Source organism: Xenopus laevis, chromosome 7L (genome assembly GCF_017654675.1).
Source record: "Xenopus laevis strain J_2021 chromosome 7L, Xenopus_laevis_v10.1, whole genome shotgun sequence".
NCBI classification, from domain to species: Eukaryota; Metazoa; Chordata; class Amphibia; order Anura; family Pipidae; genus Xenopus; species Xenopus laevis.
The window spans coordinates 87,245,008-87,261,684 of record NC_054383.1 but is presented as its reverse complement, the minus strand read 5'-3'; the positions used below and the strand labels follow the sequence as shown (position 1 = coordinate 87,261,684).

General features: G+C 39.7%; 1 long non-coding RNA gene and 1 pseudogene across 1 annotated transcript; both read left to right on the top strand.

Annotated features, from left to right (window-relative positions):
* Window positions 1-7,801: 7,801 nt before the first annotated feature.
* LOC108695838 lies at window positions 7,802-14,553 on the top strand (annotated as a pseudogene).
* Window positions 9,088-12,648, top strand: LOC121395555. The gene is made up of 2 exons (XR_005962547.1): window positions 9,088-9,367; window positions 12,411-12,648. It is a non-coding gene; the product is annotated as an uncharacterized LOC121395555 (long non-coding RNA).
* Window positions 14,554-16,677: the final 2,124 nt, after the last annotated feature.

Below are 16,677 nucleotides of genomic sequence, written 5' to 3'. Positions count from 1 at the left end.
ACAGGGGCCTACTGAACACTTTTATGCCCAATATGCATAGATATACTAAACTATGTGGCGCACAGAGACCCCCAAATGACAATAGTGTATATCGGTTTCAAGACTGCTGCACTGGCTGCTGCAATATAAGCACCTTGTGTGTTTATTATGAGACATAAGACCCCCTAACAGTACAGAGACCCCAGAAAACCATATATTTTCAGAAAGTACACATTCTGACAAATCCAATATGGGTAAATATGTGTTTCTACTGCAAACTGCCAAACTGCAAAGCAATGCTGAACGTAACGGTTTTTATCAAATTTCTGAAAATCGTCACAAAAGCTTGAATTTTCCCCCTTATATGCCCCACATTTTGTAACGCCACCTGTAATGGGTGCCTCTGCTGGTCCGCCACCTGTAATGGGTGCCTCTGCTGGTCCGCCACCTGTAATGGGTGTCTCTGTTGGTCCGCCACCTGTAATGTTTGCCTTGGCTGATTCTTTTGCTCTGCTGGCTGACTTTGGCGACTCTTCTGATTTGGCTTCCGACCCTGGCGACTCTTCTGGTTTGGCTTCCGACCCTGGCAACTCTTCTGATTTGGCTTCCGACCATGGCGACTCTTCTGATTTGGCTTCCGACCCTGGCGACTCTTCTGATCTGGCTTTCGACCCTGGCGACTCTTCTGATCTGGCTTCCGTCCCTGGCGACTCTTCTGATCTGGCTTCCGACCCTGGCGACTCTCCTGATCTGGCTTCCGACCCTGGCGACTCTTTTGATTTGTCTTCCGACCCTGGCGACTCTTTTGATTTGGCTTCCGACCCTGGCGACTCTTTTGATTTGGCTTCTGACCCTGGCGACTCTTCTGATCTGGCTTCCGACCCTGGCGACTCTTCTGATCTGGCTTCTGACCCTGGCGACTCTTCTGATTTGGCTTCCGACCCTGGCGACTCTTCTGATTTGGCTTCCGACCCTGGCGACTCTTCTGATTTGGCTTCCGACCCTGGCGACTCTTCTGTTACAGCTTCCAACCTGGCTGATGTTCCTGCCCTGGCTCCCATTTCTGGTAATTTATCCTGTCTCCTGGCTCTGTCCATCCGTTGCTGTGGTACCAGTTCCTGGCAACTCTGTAACTCTGGCTCATGTTCCTGTCAGCCCATCTGTTGTGGTTCCTTTTCTTGGCAGCGGTTCGAGTTCCTGGCGACTCTCCTGCAGTGGCTCATGTTTCTGCCATTCTACCGGTCCTGGTCCTGGCCCCTGATTTTGATGTTCAACAAGTTTTGCCATTTCCTCCACTTGGGTTATTTTTGGAGCAACTCTTTCTTTTTGTCTGTTTTGTTCTAAGATTGAGTTTTTTCATATGTGCTTTTTCTTTATTTCAATTTATCCACATGCCACAATGTTCATGTTTCCTTGCCTCATTCACTATGTACTCTGCTAATCTTAACTATAATATTCTGTTGGACAATATGTGGACTATAATCAAAAACTCTGCTATAAGGGAGGTTCCACCAGATCCTGGGATCGCCCGGTGGTCAATCCTTGAGGGGGGGTAATGTCAGGAGCTACCTGGGATCGAACTCTGAACGTTACACTTACAAGCTCCTGCATTATTTCATTGAGCCACTGGAGACCTTTGGATTCTAATTCAACTGGTATGATTAAAGACCTTCTACCTTTATGTTTGCTCACCTCCTCCTTCTTGCTCTACCAGGTGTTGATAATTTGATAATTAAGGGCCTTTATAAGCCTGTTACTAATGATACCCCGGTGCTTGATCATTGAAGCTCCCAAGCTAGATTCCTGCTTTTGTTCCTGAGATTCCTGCTTTTGTTCCTGAGATTCCTGCCTTGCTCCCTGTGCCTTTGTTCTCTGCTACAGTTCCCCTTACCTGCTCTCTATTGGATCTCCTGGTAATTGACCTCGGCTTGTTTACTGGGCTACCCTCTGCCATCAGCCTGCCTCTGACCTCGGCCTGCCATACGGATTTGTTATTGCCTTCAGCCTGCCCCCGACCTCAGCCTGTTTCTCGGACTTGCTTTATTGTTGCCTGCCCTTGACCACTGACCGGTGTAAGAACTTATATTTTTTATCTTTTGGTTCATCTGTTATACTTCCATACTTTTCATCATTAAAATACTATTCTGCATAACATGTTTCCGGCCTATCAAAACCTCAAATACCCGCTGTACTCGTGTTATACAGCACCAAGGCTCCTAACTACCAGCCAGTCACCTGTGGCCAAGCCTGACACCTGTACTGAACAGCCAGAAAAAGATACAACTTTTATTTTTTAATTGGCTTTTGCTTCATTAGCAAAACTGTAATAACACATAAAAAATACAGAAATGTGTTCAAATTTTGTAAAATGGATATGGTAATTAGGGGGTGTGTCCATGAAAAATGGGCATGTCAGAAAATTGCCACGCTCCACTCTGCAAATCTTTTTGTTCCTCTTTCCAGATTTAGGTTCCCAAACCTGGGGAAGGCCTTTGCTTACTTATATGTATGACCTTTCTCTGTAAAGGCTTTAATAAAACAGTTTTGGCTGGGTTTGCTCTCAAATACATATAAACATACAGCCAGATTGCTTCACTATACCTTATCTCTTTGCTTTTTCTGATGTAGGGACCCATAGGGTTAATAGCTCCTATGGCTTTAAATCCCTACAGGTTCAGTTCCCTTAGTTGCTGGGCAGAAGGGAATGTATCTAAGTAAGTTCTTTTACATTTGGATGCTATTGGCTGGCAGGTAGGTTCCTGACTCTCTTTGGTATAGTGCTGGGAAAGGAGTGGCACTTTCTCTTTGCCTTCCATGTTAGAAACAGGGTGGGTGGGCACTTTGAGCCTGGACATGGGCCTAGTTAAGTCAGGAAACAGGGTCCCCTGAATGAGACAGGTGTAGCTCCCAGTACATTCTAGGAGTATAAGTCAGTACAGGTTCAGCTTAAAAGAGCAGTTCTGAGCTCTAACAGAAGTGTGACGGCTCTCCCAGGCCATGTTGCCTGTAGTATAGCATAGGAATCCCAGTGGAGAGGGAATCAGGATAGATCCAGGCCACTACAGAATGTGTTGCAGAGGTGAAGTGAGTAGTGTCAGCCTGTGTTACACTCTGCATGTGATGTTGCCTGTTCCACTTGTTTCTGAGAAACTGCTATGGGTACCGTATAAGCCGACCTGAGTATAAGCCGAGGTACCTAATTTTACCTACAAAAACCGGGAAAACTTATTGACTCTAGTATAAGCCTAGACACAACTACAGCCCTGTCTCCCAGCAGCGCACATTCTGCCAAAGCGACCCCCCCCAGCGATCAACCGGACTTGTAAAGTTGATGGTGACAGAGAATTGCCAAACGGATTACTGTGTGCATTGTCCCACTGTCCCACTACCATGTGCAGAGGGTGGTGTGTGATATTGCCATCACTTTTAATTTTTCGTATAACCAACAGAGGGCACTGTGTGATATTGCCATCACTGTTAATCCTTCATATAACCAACAGAGGGCGCTGTGTGAAATTGCAGTCACTGTTATTCTTTAATATAACCAACAGAGGGCGCTGTGTGATATTGCAGTCACTGTTATTCTTTCATATAACCAACAGAGGGCGCTGTGTGATATTGCAGTCACTGTTAATCTTTCATATAACCAAGAGAGGCACTGTGTGATATTGCAGTCACTGTTATTCTTTCATATAACCAACAGATGGCGCTGTGTGATATTGCAGTCACTGTTATTCTTTCATATAACCAACAGAGGGCACACTGTTATTATTTCATATAACCAACAGAGGGTGCTGTGTGATATTGCAGTCACTGTTATTCTTTCATATAACCAACAGAGGGTGCTGTGTGTATTGCAGTCACTGTTATTCTTTCATATAACCAATAGAGGGCGCACTGTTATTCTTTCATATAACCAACAGATGGCGCTGTGTGATATTGCAGTCACTGTTATTCTTTCATATAACCAACAGAGGGCATTGTGGGATATTGCAGTCTCTCCCCAAGTGAACTATTGGTATAGGAATGATTAAAACTGACTACAATCTCAGCTACTGCCCGCTGACCCGAGTATAAGCCGAGGTAGACTTTTTCAGCACATTTTTGATGCTGAAAAACTCGGCTTATACTCGAGTATATACGGTAAGCCCTGTGACTGTTAAATAAACACTTTTGTTTTGTTATTTACAAGAACCTTCTGGTGTCCAATTCTATTATTTAGTCACACAGCACAAGTGAGGTATAGTTGCACATAAGCCTACCATTCGTCCCCATCTCATGGGTACAGGCCACCGTTTCAGGACTTCTATCCCCGTAAGAAATCGCCCCCACCTGCATTAAAATCTTTAAAAAATCCCCATGAAGCAGCTGATCAGGGCCTGCACTGCATAACTCTACAGGCAGAAGAGCAAGCTGCAGGAGAGAAAGCAGGCAGCAGGTTGATGATGATCACTAGGAAACTGAAGAGGAAAGGCACACCTATGCAAACCTCCTGTGGACTTGGCTGAATGATCAGGCAGGATCATTTTCCAGTATTTAGCATGCTGCAAATTCTCCCTCTCCCCCCCTCCTCCCAGAAGATCAGTGGAAGGCAGAGAATGCTGGTAATGTTCTGTTTATTTTCTCTTTCTGTCTCACTAAGTTTCACCCCCCCACTATTCCCTTATCAATGCTCTTGCATTACAAAGTTTTAGCTGGTTTACCTAGTTTCTCCCATTGTGCCACCATTAACCCTTTCCTTACCTTCAATTAGCAACATTGCCTCTATGCCATGCGACTATGAATTCTGGGGGTATTGTACATGGAATTGCCTTTTTTACAATCCTACTATGAATTCTGGGGTAATGTTCATGGAATTGCCTCTGTTGTATAAGGAATTGCCTTTATGCCATCTTACTATGAATTATGTGGATATTGCACATGGAATTGCCTCTATGCCATCCTACTATGAATTATGGGGGTATTATTGACTTTCATAATATGGAAATAACACGTGTTGATGTTGTTGACTTACAACTCACTACTGCCAAAGATGTAAATAACAGATGTTGAATGCTAGGGGTTCTTTACAAACAGATAGAACAGGCTTTATTCAGGCACAAAGCACCACAGGGTTATAATACTTACAACTGAGGTACATCAAAGTACATGCCAGGTACATTCACAGGTGTAGCAGATACAGCAACGAAAGGCAACATAGTAGGAATAGCATAAGGATCACCTTCCAGGGTTTCAGTACCTCAAGTGGCCCAGATCCCATACAGCAGACGTAGAACAGGGTTAGAACATAGCCTGATTCCCTTGTCACTACTGTGGTCCCTTCACTACATGCAAAGCAGAGCCTGGGGGAGAGCTACTCCCTTCTATCCTCCTTGGTGGAGCTTGAGCTGCTCCCTACATATTCACCAAGGGTGTATTTGTAAAATGGGGAGTGGTTAGTGGGGGTGTCCTACAAAGTGGGTGTGGTCTTACTCAAGATATGATTCATAAAGCTTTAATTAAAAATTAATGTAAACAAGGTGTCAGGGCCATATGGCATACACCCCCAATTTTTAAGAGTGCTTAGTTCAGTTTTAGACCAGCCCTTATTTCATTATTTTGGTATAGTACCTATGTACTGGAAAAAAGATGATGTCATTCCAATAATTAAAACGGGATTGCAATCTCAGCCTGGCAATTATAGGCCAGTAAGTTTGACATCTGTGGTGGGCAAATTATTTGAAAGCTTGTCAAGGGATCACATTCAAAATTTTGTCCTAGTGAATGGCATTATGAGCAACAATCAGCATGGCTTTATGAAGGATAGGTCATATCAGACAAATTTGATTGCTTTTTATGATAAGGTAAGTAAAATGCTGGACAGTGGGGGAGCAGTAGACGTGATCCATTTGGATTTTGCCAAAGCGTTTGATACCGTGCCCCACAAATGACTGCTTTCTGGATAGGAATCTGGCTACAGGATTGGGTATAGAGTGTGGTTGTTAATGGTACATTCTCTGCTTGGAGTAAGGTTCTTAGTGGGGTCCCTCAGGCCTCTGTATTGGGTCCACTTTTATTAAACTTGTTCATAAATCACATAGGGGAGGGTATTGTAAGTAATGTATCAGTGTTTGCAGATGACACAAAACTATCCAGCCCAATTAATTACATCCAAGATGTGGCATCCTTGCAACAGGATCTTGACAAACTGGCAATCTGGGCAGCTAAGTGGCAAATGAGATTCAATGCTGATAATGTAAAGTCATGCACCTGGGATCCTTAATGGGAATGCATTAGGTCAATCCATAATCGAAAATGACCTTGGAGTCCTTTTATATAATAAACTTGGCTGGAGCAAGCAATGCCAGTCAGCAGCATCAAGGGCAAACAAGGTCTTGAGCTGTATTAAAAGGGGCATTGATTCAAGGCAGGAAGGGGTCATTCTTCCACTGTATAGAGCACTGGTAAGGCCCCATCTAGATTATACTGTACAGTTTTGGTCTCCAGGACATTATTGAATTGGAAAGGGTACAGAGAAGGTACTAAGCTGGTAAAAGTATGGACATTTTTAGCTACTGTATGAGGAAAGACTGGACAAATTGGCCTTCTTTACGCTTGTGGTTAATGGGTGATATGATAACTATTTATAAATATATAAGGGATCATATAATAATCTCTCTAATGCTTTTTTTACCAGTAGGTCTTTCCAGCTGATGCAAGGTCACCCATCTAAATATTCCAAAGGGTTTTTTTTACAGTGAGAGCTGTGAAGATTTGGAATTCTCTCCCTTAATCAGTTGTACAGGTTGATACATTAGATAGCTTTAAAAGGGTTGTTCGCATCCAAACACTTTTTTCAGTTCAATTGTTTTCAGATTGTTCCCCAGAAATAAAGATTTTTTTCAATTACTTTCCATTATTTATTTTTTACTGTTTTTCCATAATCTAAGTTTAAAGTTGAATGTTCGTGTCTCTGGTGTTTCAGTCTGGCAGCTCAGTTATTCAGGTGCGGACTCTAAACTGTTACAATTTTGCAACATTTAATTGATCCATTTCTCAGTAGCATCTCTGGAGTATTAGCAGCTATTGAATCAATTGTAACAGCTGCTTGAATGAAACAGAGATTCTGCTCAGCAGGGATAAAGATAAGCAATGTATCAATTAAATGTATCAACAAGTTTACAGGGTCGGCGACCCCCCCTCCTAGAGCTGCTTTAGAAGGTGAAAAATTATACTTTACACTTCAATATTAGAAAAACGGTCACACAGAAAATAGAAAGTAATTGGAAAAAGTCATTATTTCTGATGATCTATCTGAAAACAACTAGTTGTTTGAAGGTGAACATCCCCTTTAAGATTGGATGGCTTTTTAGCAAGTGAGGGAATACAATGTTATGGAAGATAGCTCATAGTACAAGTTGATCCAGGGACTAGTCTGATTACCATTTTCTCCCTCTGAGGCAAATTGGAGAAGCTTTCAAAGGGGGTTTTTGCCTTTCTCTGGATCAACTCGCAATAAGCCAGGTAAAAAATAGAGTTAAAGGTTGAACTTCATGGACGTGTGTCTTTTTTCAACCTAACTTACTATGTTACTTTGTTACAAGGCAGCTGATTAGCAGACCTGTCTTTGCTGGGGAACGAAAGACTTTTGCAACATTGTTTTAAAAGTAACAACCAGGAGTTAAGCCAATACTGTCTTCAATAGCAATTGTTTTTACAAATAACTTTAAAAGCACTGACATTTTTTTATTAATGTATATATGTTTTTGGGTTGACTTGCCTTTTAATTTTATTGGAAGCCAGCTTTCAGAAACCACACCCAACTTCTAATTACAAAAAGAGATAGATTTAGTCAACAATCGTCATTTCAGCTTTTTGAGGAAACTAACAACATGGATACCGAACTCACAGGCAAAGATATTTATGAGGAGAAATTCAATCCTCAGACTTATTTAGATACATTCTACAACCCAAATTCAGGCGTTGTAGTAAGGGAAGGTTTGATGCAATTTACTTTGAGAAAACTTCATGAGACATTTACTGTGCGTAAGTATCATATATTTACTTCTCTTCTATCAGTCCTCAAATTTGTAATTGCAAACCTATTTGATTATTTAATACTGTACACCTGTTATAAGTTGTCATCTCAGACTGAAGGAATAAGGGTAGAGCTCCATGAGTATTTTTCGCCAGATTGATGCCCGAGACAAAACTCCTGTGACAAGTTGGATGGAGTTGCACGCATGAAGATATAATTGTACTGAATGAAAAGTCGAAGTTACACGGTCCGTCTGTTGGATGAAGATTTCTGCGTCCACATCTGACAGTCGTGTCACGTCACATGTAATGTAGTTGTTACCGCCAACTTTTTATTCCACCAAAACTATATCTTCACGTGTGCGACTCCATCCGACTTGTCGCTGGCGTTTTGTCGGCGGGTGTCAATCCAATGAAAAAAAATGTCACAGGGCTGTATTTAGGTCTGATGCCGCCCTAGGCATTGGACCTAAACACGCCCCTATGCCATACGCGATGATGTTGTGCCGTACGCTCTGCAGTCATGCGGTGCGTTCTGCAGAAGTGATGTCAGTGTGCCGTGCACGTGATGTCACTTCTGCAGTCTTCTCTCCGTCACTGGAAAAAAATAGGCACCTGAGGACCATCCCCAAAACCGTGCATCCCTAGGCACAAGCCCTCGTGGGCCTATATATAAATACAGCCCTGGAGCTCTACCCTTACTGTTGTTACAACCAGATCAAGTATTGTTTTCCTATGAGGAATAATTTTACTAGAAGTGTAACCAGAATCCACAAACAATATAGACAAGTAATCGTTCACGAGATAAGGTACAGCTTAAAACCCTGTTAACTAAATGGTGAAATGTCTGTCACCAGCACAGGTGGAGACAATGCTATGAGAAAATACTTTGCCAAGAGAATAATTAGAGAACCTCTATGAAAAATTATAACTCACTTTTAAAGTACCAGTAATATTAAAGAAGATAAAGTTTAAAATTGTTTGTTACGACACACCAGTTTTCTCCCCTGGAAAAAAAACACCTGCTATCTATTGACTTGTCAACCACCTTTCACTGCACATAAAGGTAGATTTTGATCTGAAAATGTGGGCATGCATTTTCATCTGAAATTTGACAGTATGACAATGTTTGCTATTCAAATCATTAATAGCTGCAGTGGCAATAACCTAACTCCTATTGGCTGTGTCTGCTGTCAATTTGCCATTGCTTCTATGTGCTGTGATGTGCTGGGCAAGGCTGAAGAGAAACTGTTAGAAGTTTGGGAAAGGAAGGGAAAGTGCTGGCAATGTGCTTTAGAGACTTCAACTGTGCACAAGCAGAGAGGATCCTGTTAATAATTTGGGCGGGGAAGGGGTTGCGAGCTGGGGATAGGTAAGTGTCTGAGGGAGGTACTTGAGATGCGCAGGGGGATTGAGATGTACAGGGGGTGCAGAGGTGGGGGAATTGAAATGTGCAGAGGTGGTGGACTGATATGTGCAGAGGTGGGGGATTAAGATGTGGATGTGGATTAAGGTGTGCAGAGATGGGTTGAGGTGTGCAAAGTAGGGGACCTGAGGGGAGCAGGGTGTGGAACTGGGAACTTGTGACAACTACAGTAGGTGTCTGCTGTTTGGCCTCTTTCTGGAAGCCCTCCCAAGCTGCATGCGCACTTCGAGCCTTCTACAGACATCTCCCTCCAGCTACCAGTGCCCCCCCCCAGGTAAAACACATACCAGACACAAGACAACCTTACATACACAGAACACACATTTATGCAAGCTTGACTTTTTTTTATTTTGTACACTTAAAATCACAGTTTTGTACACATATTTACACATGCACGTATATAGACATACAGTATATGCAACCACACAAGTGTTCAACGTGTGCACACGTACACAAAATAACTTTTTTCCATGCTTTTTGAAATTTATTATTGCATGTTAGTTTTGCCTTAAAAATCATTTTAGCTTTTTTTTTTTAACTGTTTGATTAGCAGATCAGGTATTTTGACTACTACTACACTGCTGGATGAATCATTTTATTGATTGTGTCATTTTTTTTAACTTATTTTCTTGCATTCTTATTTCTGCATGTTTTACCCGTTTTTAGAAAAGCTTTGTAGCTTTGTGGTTTGGAGCAAAAAAATATTATCCATATTTATCCATTTGTGAGAATATAAATATGGTTTTCTACAGACTTCATACTGTTAGGGAGCTACTTTGCTGGACAGCTGGACTATTAACTATGGAAATTCATATGCACTATTTTTATTATGGGGTCTGTACATGCCATATACTTGGATAAAACTGTTCACTTTGGGCATCAAAAATTGTTCAACAAATTTAGGGTGTTTTTGTTGGCACCCAATGGCATTTGAGTTATAAGATGCTGTAGTGCATTTTATTTCCCAATTTTTTAGATATTTTGAACCCCTTATCTTGTTACAGACGTAGAATTACACCAACATGTTAGCTTATTTTGAAAGCTTAGTTTGTCCTGAAAAAAACAAGATAAAGTCTTCCTTGGTGTACTAAAAGCCCCCATTCCCCCAGGAAATGCACCTGAAATTAAATCACAACACGCTCAAAAACTAGCAATAGAAGTAAAAAAAGATCCTTTGGCAGTGAAAGGGTTACAACTATTTCATGGCTTGCCAAATATGTAAAGCAAAGAACAGGCACTACAAATTCCACCAAATTTTGCAGGCCTTAAAGGGATGGCTCACATTTAAGTTAACTTTTAGTATGTTATAGAATGGCTTATTCTAAGGAACTTTATGGTGAAACTAAGTGGGTCAAATTCGCCCAAGCCTAATTCCCACTGCTGAAAAATTTATATAGATCAATATGTAGATCCCAAGAGAAACAGCTGATTTTACACTATAATGTGTAGTTCATATAAATAATTGCATTAATTATTTTGCAGTTAATTGGGGGTAAGTGAAGTTTGCCGTAAGTTTAAACCTACCGACCTGCTCCTGTCACGCTGCTCTGCCTGTCATTGCTTGATGTGTAAGTTACATACATTTCTAAGCAAGTCAGTGAAGTGTTTGTGGATGTTTTGACGCAACTTTGTACATAATTGAAATGATGCTTGATGCCAAAGTTATTAAAAGAGAAGACATATAAAAATATGCGAAAGCAGGTATTTATTCCCAGAAAGGGTAACACCCCTTTGATAGTCTATTCAGTTATTACATAGGCAGAAGGTGGATGAGAGTGCAAGAAGGGGGAGAACAAGGTCGCTCCTTTTCTGCAGTATGATGTACTGTACATCAGTAATTGTCTGCATGGCTGTGTGGTTGTTTGTTGGAAGGCAGGAATGCTTATTTGTGGGGAGAGAGACTCTCAGATGGGGTCATATATACAGAAAGAGTTTCATACATGTATATATAAAAAACTCCTCAAGTAATGATGCAGTGAAAATTTTAGATTTTTGATATGCTGAGTCTGTTAAACTATGCCATTGCAAGGGAGAAATTAACCAGTTACCATTCAAATTATGTGACTGTTTAAAGTGCACAAGCATGAATGAATAATAGGATGAATTACTAGCAGGAGTGCAATATCAAAGCCTGGGTGTGATGATGTTATCATATAGGAAGTTCTCAGTGTGTCTGATTTAAAAAGGGCCACTCCCATCCCTTCAGAAAGGTGAAGCCCTGATTTATCAGGTATAAAAATTAGCTTTTACAACAAACTTTTTACTTTTTGTTATGGAAAATGTATTTTTTTTACACATTGAGAACATTGTTAGTGGTACTAAAAACAAGAAAAAGCAGTAAAACCCCACACTATCTTACACAATTAATTGAGATCTAATTATATAAGTTCTTAGTGCTATTATAATCATATGCTTAGTTCTCATACAATTAATGGTATTTCAATCGATTGTGTTATATACAAATAATTTTTTAAAAAAAAAGGTTTGAAGGCTCACGACGCACGTTTCACATACGCTTTGCCTTGATAAAGTGTATGTGAAACGTGCGCCGGCGAGCCTTCAAACTTTTTTAAAAAAAAAATTAAAAAAAAGCTCATTATTGAAATCTTACCTTTTTTAAACTTAAATTGAATCTCGGATCCAGAGAAATTTAATGGAATTGTAGCGCTACTAGCACAGCATTCATTCCTTTTATTCTCTTTTATCTCTTAGGCAAATAATTTTAGTAAAGGTATTGTGAGGTTTTACTGCTTGTTTTTAGTATCCCTATTCTGGTTTATATACCTCTACACAGCCTGAAATTGGGTAATACAAGTGAGTGAACATTCATTACAAGTGAACTATATTTTTGTTTGTGAACATTGTTAGTGGTGTCATAAGATTTGGACAATAAAGGTGAACAACCCCTTTAAGTTCCAGCAGAATTTTGCATTTCATTTTCTCGAAGTGCAAGATTTTATTTGAATTTTGTGGTCTCTCATTTTTATAGGCATTTCCTTAGGGCCGTAACTTCCTCCCCTCGTTAGCGATGCGGAGCCTTCGCTGGGAGCAGTCATCGGATCCCCAGTACTTTAACCAATGCGGCTGGGCGACATGCCGTCCCTAAAATATTGCCGCCCTAAGCCCAGGCCTTTGTGGCCTTGCAACAGATCCGGGCCACCCTTCATTGAATCATTATTATGTTCTTAAATCTATTGATTGTGAACAATAAACTCATTATCATGTTATGTTATAGTTTTATATGTTTTATTAAAGAGCTGCAGAAAATAAATTGGTAGAACATCAGTCATCTTAATGTATTGATCAGGTGGAGTGAAAGGGGAAACACTTATTGACATTGGCCAAGGACCAACAATTTATCAGGACCTTTCTGCATGTGAATCTTTTAAAGAGATCATCGGTGCGGAGTACACTGAGCGTAACCGGGAGTACTATAAAAAAAACCCTGAGAAATGAACCAGGAATATTTGACTGGACAATTGTTATACAAACAGTCTGTGATCTGGAGGGAAAGGGGTAAGGCACTATTTCAATATTAATTCTACCAAAACATTGTCTTATGTCCCAGGGGTGGTGTGCCATTTTTTATATTTAATGGGAAGGAGGCCTGTTTTCTCTTTCATATTGGTGTTAATTTAAGCCTTGATATCAGTGAGCACAAAGTTTGAAAGGCTGCTTTAAAGCAATGGCAGACCTGAGGAAAAGGTAACACTTTTATAACAAACTTCTATTATAGAGATTGCAATAACTTGAAACGGGGTTGTGATTATACCATTATAGTTGGACTAATTAAAGCAAAGGCCTGATTGGCCCACAATATTGACACAAACATAAAAAAACATAAAATACATAAGACTACATATAACATCAGTGATATAGGATTGTTTTGCCACCAATATGAATTTATGCAGCTTAGTAACTATCATGTACAAAGTACTGTTATATTATAGAAATATCAACAACTGGGAAAGTGGTCATGATTAAACCATTAAAGTTGGGTTAATTAAAGTAAAGGCCTGATTGGCTTCAATGATTGCTATGGGGTAGTTTAAGCAAATGTTTGCTCCTTGTTTGCAAAGAAGCTCAATGAGATCTTATGACTCTTTCAGTACAACAGTGGAAGAGAAGAGAGAAAAACTGAAAAAGACGGTGACAAAGATAATTAAATGTGATATAAATAAAAGCAATCCTGTGGAACCTCTGGTGCTGCCCAGAGTTGACTGTGTAATGGCCATTGGGTGCTTGGAATGTGTCCGTGATCTGGATAGTTTTTGTGATGCCCTTAAGAACATTTCATCTTTGCTAAAAGTGGGAGGGCATTTAATAATTGATGAGCTTCTTAACTGTACCTACTACTTCTTAGGAGGCACAAGGTTTTCTTGTGTAACCTTAACTGAGGAATTCATGAGAAATGCTATAACTGATGCTGGCTTTGCTATAATAGACCTGGAGGTTCTGGCCATTAACAGAGACAAACAGCAGTACAATATCTCTGATAATGACTCAGACATATTCATTCTTGCACGCAAACTGCAAGCTATTTAGGTTGGAGACGATAGTATATAATATACAGCATATCTGCTCTCTACTAAGGCTGGTTTATTTAAACATTCAGTCATATAAAAATACCTATTCTAAACTCTATTAAATAAGAATACATTTGGTTTCCTATTTAACTCTCTCTTTGAGTCATGCAGTTGTCAACTAAAGACATAAACAGTCCCTAAACAATAAAATGTCTATTTTAATGTTTGATAAAAGAAAAAAAATTACGTTAGACAACAGTGAGATAACTGCTGTAGAACTAGTAGAACTAGTAGAGGTGATTTTCATTGGAAATATCATTGATAATTAATTAGGTCTAGGTTGGAGAGCTATCATTACAAAACAGTCCACTTTAGAGAGGGTTATGTTCTCTTTACATTTCCTATACTTCAAAACTGGTTAAATAAATGAACTTATTAAATGTGCTTTCCTCAAATATTGTTTTTTGTTATTTTTTTTGTTTGGTTGTACAATAGTATATCTATGTTCAAACTAACAGAATGCATCACAGACTATAAAATATTTTTTTGTTGTAGTTAAAATTTAAAACACTTTGGGGGTTACTTACTAAACTGCTAATGCAAAAATCCCGAAAAAATTGTTATTTTTTTTTATAAAATCATACTTTTAAAAAATCAAGATTTTTTTTCGAAATGTATTAAACACAGAGGATGGAAAAGTCCAAATCAGAAAATCCGGCATCTCAGACCTGTCAAGGTTCCATATAAGTCAATGGAAGAAGTCCCAATGATTTTTTGATGTGGGCTGGATTTCGTGCAATACCTCAAAGTTTTTGGAGTTTACAGATGAAATCTGAGTTTTCGGGTGAAAAATCTAAAAAAAAAAAAATCATGAAAATCTGATTTTTTTTTTCCGCAAAGCAAATTTTTGGGAAAATGTGATAATAAATAAGTGTAAAAAACCCAAACAGATTTGATTGGCGTTTGTAGCAGAAAATGTTGAGATAAATCAGACTTTAATAAATAACCCCCTTTATCTGTCCACATTAAAATTGGACAGTCTACAGTAAGCAGAAAATAAGGTCCCTGACATGATTCAGGACCTTATTACAACAGGCATATATGGTGTACAGACAGCCATTGTGATAAAACAAACTTTTCTGGAGGGAAAAAATGTCATCTATTATGTTATTGCTTAGTTTCTCATAACTCAACAAATGGTATGCGTATGATAACCTTTGCTCCTTTCCCTATGTGGTTTTGATGTTGTATTGCCAGACCTGCATTCTTTAGTAAGTTACCCCTACTGTGAGGGCAAATAAACCAGAACCATCTATAACTCAATACACATATATGACCCCTAGACCATCTGTAAGAGCTGTGTACTGTCTGTACCCTACATTCAGACTAAATTGGGCATGCTCACCAAATGGCACCCCATTGGCCAAACAGTATTAGCTGTGATTGGCACCATTACAATTCATGGTTGGATCGGTCCCAATAATGGCCCCCTGGCCTATAGTGTGATTGGCCCCTATTGAACACTGCCTTTATGGTTGGTAGAAAGAATCAAATCCTGCTCTGCATTTATGACAGGGCTGTTCTCTTTCTGGCTTACAAAGGTGGCTGTTAAGAATTCCGATTTGTTTTTTTACATACATGGAGGAACACAGAGACTACTCAGCTGTAAGCCATCACAGCTGTATCCACATGCTCCTGTAACCAGCAATAACAGTGCCCAATCCTGGCATCATCCACAAGCAGAATTATTTAATCCTGGCTGGCTACCATCTAGACTTTGAGGAAAAGCTGTGATGTTGAAGTTGTCATGCTTCAATAAAGAGCTGCAATTCCTGAAGGAGTTGTATTGTGTAATTCCTGTCCTATGCCCATGTCCTCTCGTGGCAAGGTCTCGTGACAGCTATCTAAAGAGAAAAAAAGACAAAAACAACAGCTATATTAGCATGTTACCTTTTAAAATATCTACCAACCCAGTTAAGATTTGAAGGGGCCAAATCAGAATCACTTGAAATTCAAACCATAAGGAATACACATACGTCCATGTAAATATTAAGTGCTTTTCATTTGTGCAATAAATCACATAACATTTACTTTTTTGGCACATATTTGCCTGTTGGTCACTGTACTTTCTGACATTGATGTACTTCATTATTCTGTCGATAATCCACCATTTATTCCCTGTTTGCTATAACTGCAGTAAAGCACTGCGTATCTTGACAGCGCTATATAAATAAATGATGATGATGATGATAAGTTTTCCCATGGTACATCTAACATATTGTTTGTACAATCTGTACAGTTAAATAGACAGGGCCGTCTTAAAAAAATATGAATCCGACAGTAAATGTGATACTTGGAGCCTTAAAAAATGCGTTGTTCATAGCAAAGTCTTCTTTACCATTTATCCTCTCCTGACACTCTAGTAATAATGAGCACTCTATACTGTAATTCAGACATGCCGGTAAGATCACTGTAGAAAAAGCATTTAGAGCATTGCATTAACCCCATACATGCCAATAAGGCCACTGCAAAAATTAGATGAGTATTGCTTAACCCAGACATTATATTTATACAGTGTCACAACTCTGCCAGTAAAATCATTGTTAGCATACTCTGCTTCCACTATCCCATATAAAAAGGCCTAGAATAAGATCTTGGACAGCCCTTAGAAGAATCTAAATAAGGAAAGGGAAAAAGAAACTTGAACAAAAAAAGGAGGGTTGTGGGTGC